We start from the raw sequence: 4,291 nt of genomic DNA on the forward strand, positions 1-4,291 counted from the left end.
CAAAAGGAGCTGAAGGCCCAGGATGGACCCCTAGGTCTATGAAATAAACATGCTTAATGGCAGAAGGCTGTGTTGGCACCAAAGGCAAAATAACAATATTTTGGTCATATGTAGACAATAAATAAACTTGTACCTGCTAGCATATCTTATAAATAGTTCTGATATTTGTTTAAATTGTTCATTTATTTTTTTAAAAAAATTACTTAATTTTAATTTATCATTATTTTTAAATTTGCTACAAGGCATCTGCACTCGCCAGAAAGCAAACCACCAGGTCCAGGACTTGAACTGTGGCTGGCTATGTAGGAGTCCAGTGCCTTAACTATCAGGCCAACTGCTGGCCCCCAAATTGTTAATTTCATAACTTAGGAATTAATACAAGAAGCCAGGTTAGCAGTATACCTTGAAAGAGTGATAATCTGTTGTACCTTTTTACCTCTCTGAAAATCCGTTCCGATAACCCTCAACAGAGTTGCCGACCATCAGCCAATTATTTAAAAAGTAAGATAAAAAAGAACTTTGAAAACATCTCTACTAAATCTTTCTGTTTAAAGAAGCTTGGTTATATATCTGTGCCCAGGGACTATCACTTTCTATGATTAAAACATATGGGCCCTTTGAGATACAATATGTAGAATGATCTATTTTCCTTGCTAATGTCCTCAGTAGGGAACAGAGCTCTGCGTTGGAGTGGGGGATGTAGTTTGCCTTCCCATGTCCACTGGTGGATTAACTGCACCAAGAAGAAAGCTGCTGAGTTAGTCCTTGTCTTTATTTAAATTAATGGTTTTGGCTATTTTCCCATTTTATTTCTTCTGTCTCTAAGTACCAAATCACTACAACTTGCTTTATGTCTGAAACTGTTTAAGGGTAGATTTGAAACTAAAATTTATTTGGTAGACTGAGATTCTTTTTCTTCATAATTTTGAAAGCATTTCATTAGTAGGGTTAATGGCAGTAAAATTAGTGATGACTTTGGTAACTGACAGAAAAGTGCACAGGACATATTGTTCACCTCGCCATATAGAAAAAAAATACACATGTATGTCTCTGTCTCTGTCTCTGTCTCTCTCTCTCTCTCTCTCTATATATATATTTATGTATATATATGCATGTCTCTGTGCTTCCATTTTTTTCTAGAGCAAAAATTATGAGTATAGGCTTTATATGTTTAAATTGATAGAGTACTATCTTAAATTTGACTTGTTGCTAGTTTAATTGCTTGGACAATTCTTGTATCCTCTCTAGGTTTCTATCTCCCCACCGTCAAGACAGGTTTAATAAACCATTCATGACAGGGGGCAACCTGAAGGTCAAATGGACTGATGAATGTGATCACTTAACACAGGTCTGACGCATAATAAGGGCTACTAATATTAGTGCTGCTTACTATTTATTTTTTATCACTAGTTAATAAATTCATATCTAAGAAAAACTTGCTTTAAAAGGTCATTAGCTATAGATGAACCTATTAATTTGAATAAAACCAGAGTATGAGAGTATATATTTAGGGGAATCCACAGGGGAAATATTTAAAAATCTCTTTGTCCCCACCAAAACACTCATTGCTTTTGTGAGGGGAATTATGTATCAGTATGAAAATGGTGTAGCAGGGCATCAATAACTGAGGCATTTAATATATCCACTCTAAATCTTCAATTCCAAGATTTAGTATCATCACTATTTAAACAAGGTAATACTTTAATTTAGGATAACATTTCAGATATAAATGTTTTTGAAGAACTATGGTACTTTTACATTTCCTAATGTACTAATTGGTTATTTATAATCATCCACTTGGATAAAAATATCTCAGTATGCTCAAAGAGCAGGACTTTATAAAGATGACCAGTAGATAAAAAGCATGCATTAGAAGCAGGAAATGTCATAGACACAAGCAGAGATCGCACTAGGTTAACGCACACAGGGGAAAAGTTGTCGTAGAGATGGAATGAGCTCACTTAGCTGAAAGCGAGGGCCATGGTCATGACCACAGCACGGCGTCTTTAATTCTCAGAGAAGTCCAGAATTCTGTCACTGGAGAATTTTCTATGGGACCAAATAAACGATCCCATATGAATACGTTTCATTTTCTATAAAGTAAAAGATGTAAACTGTTGCTGTAATTCTTTAGAACAATCACAAAAAAGTTGAAGGATGCCTTTTCTGGTCTTAATGGTAATTCAGTTTCCCAGATCTGCTAATGACCTATGACCTCCTAACCTCTCCTCACTTGGAGAACAGCAAGGCTGACAAGGAGGGTAGATGGGGCACCAAAGGACTGGTCTAGAGGGGCAGTTCACACCATGACCTTCCGAGACACTAGGATAGCACTGTTAGCAGTTCGGTCGCTTTCCTAACCTCAAAGATTGCCATTTGTATATTCCCACATCCTTACCTCTCTGTGGTCTCTATAGTTTATTTTCCATTTGCCTGGATTTAAAAAAACATTTTTTTGATATTTAAAAAGTTTCTAAAAGCTCATATACTTTTATGTTTTGAAGGCAAGAATAGTGATTATCCTTTAAAAATTAAAATCCTTACTATGTCAGGAAATTAGTAAGGATGCTAAATATACATATATAAGGTCTATATTTCTGAGATGCGTTTAGAGAAATGTGTTAGGTGATTTCAAGATCATGTGGATATCAGAGTGTACTTACGCAAACATGGATGGTATAACCTTCCGCCCACTTAGCTGTAAGGTATAATCTTATGAGACCACCCTCAGAGGTGGTCTGTCTTGACTGAAGTGTCGTGTGGCTCATGACTGTGTCGTATACACAGATGCCTAAAATATTTATTGCCAGGTGGTAGGTGTGCTCACAAGAGGCAAGGAGAGGAAAACGCATACTCTGATAGGGTGTGGTTTACATCACAGTCCTGTCTCCCTTTCTCCATCCTGGTGGGATCTGAGGCATGTGTGCACATATGCCTGGCATGTTTTTCAAGCTGTGGCCAGGATTTGAACTGTGGTTGGTCATGTGGGATCTGGTGCCTTTAACCATTAGGTTCCAGGGCCAGCCCAATCTTGAATTTTTAAAAATAATTGCTTATCTTGCCTTTTCCAAACTTAGTACCGTTTCCTCAGAAAAGTCTTGTTGGATATCACAGTTTTACAATGAATCTACAGGCCTTGCTACTACAGCAACTACTCTTCAAATTGCTGTTGTCATACTGAGTTCTCCTGGTGTTTACAAAGATTAGGAGGTTCCTAACTGTACCCACATTGTCATGTTACCCCCCACTCTCTGTCCTGAAAGCTGATGGTGGTTGAATCTGGGTAGGAGTGGGCTTGCCCCATGGAGGTGCTCTGGGGGAAGCCTTCCAGCTGGCCCTGGCGGTGGGTGTGCTGCGTCTGCCCTGCAGGGTGCTGGGTTGCAGGTAGTCTGGAGGCCCAGGCTGGTGATGTAGGAGCCCACTGATCAGAGCACAGACCAGCCACTGTCGGGATTTGGGCTCTGGACTGCTGGAGTTCATTTGAAGCTGTTCTAGGTTGAGGTAGGGCTCTCTTCCATCTGCTTCCATTAATAAGGGGTCCTCTTCAAAAGAACTGAGGCCCTTTGCTGGTTTGCTGGTTTGCTGTCGTTATTCTTTTAATGAAACCTCCATTGATACTATAAAGACTTGGAGCAAAAAGAATTGGCATCACATCTCTCATGACTTCAATAAACCTCTTGCGATTCAATGGTTTCATCAGGGACGGCCTCATCCCTTGGGTGAGGCCAAGAATGTCCGGCAGGATCTGAGCAGAGCTATGCTATGGCCATGGGCGGGGCGGATTCCTGAGGGTGCCTTCCAGCCTCAGCAGGGCTCCCTGGACTCAGCATTCGCGTAGTAGACGGTAGCCTCCCCTCCTTTCCTAGCACCTTGCCTCAGACTTTTCCGCCTACAGGCAGTAGCCATTCTCCAGCAGTTTGCCCGCTCCTCAGAAAGGCTGCGACCCGCCAGGCATCCTCGACTTTCTCCTAGACTGGGGCTTCCAGGGTTCCGGGGTTCTAGTCCTGCCTGCAGCATGGCGTCCATCAACAGCATGGGGCGGCTGAACTGCTAGGAAGCCAAAAAACTTTCTCCTCACTCTTGCCCTCTGCCTGGAGAGAGCGTAAGGCTCTCCAGAGCCGAGGCGCTCTTTGTCCCTGGCACACCCCCACGGCGCCCAGCCAGCCCACGGGCATCTCCTTGACACCTCCCCGCAGACCCCTCGGTCCTGTCCTTGACTCCCGCCGGCCTGGCCGCGCCGGTTCCGGCCACTCCTAGCGGCTCTGCAGCCGCCTCCGCCAGCTCGGGTCTG

Source organism: Tupaia chinensis, unplaced genomic scaffold, assembly GCF_000334495.1.
Source record: "Tupaia chinensis unplaced genomic scaffold, TupChi_1.0 Scaffold000494_1, whole genome shotgun sequence".
In the NCBI taxonomy this organism is placed as follows: domain Eukaryota; kingdom Metazoa; phylum Chordata; class Mammalia; order Scandentia; family Tupaiidae; genus Tupaia; species Tupaia belangeri.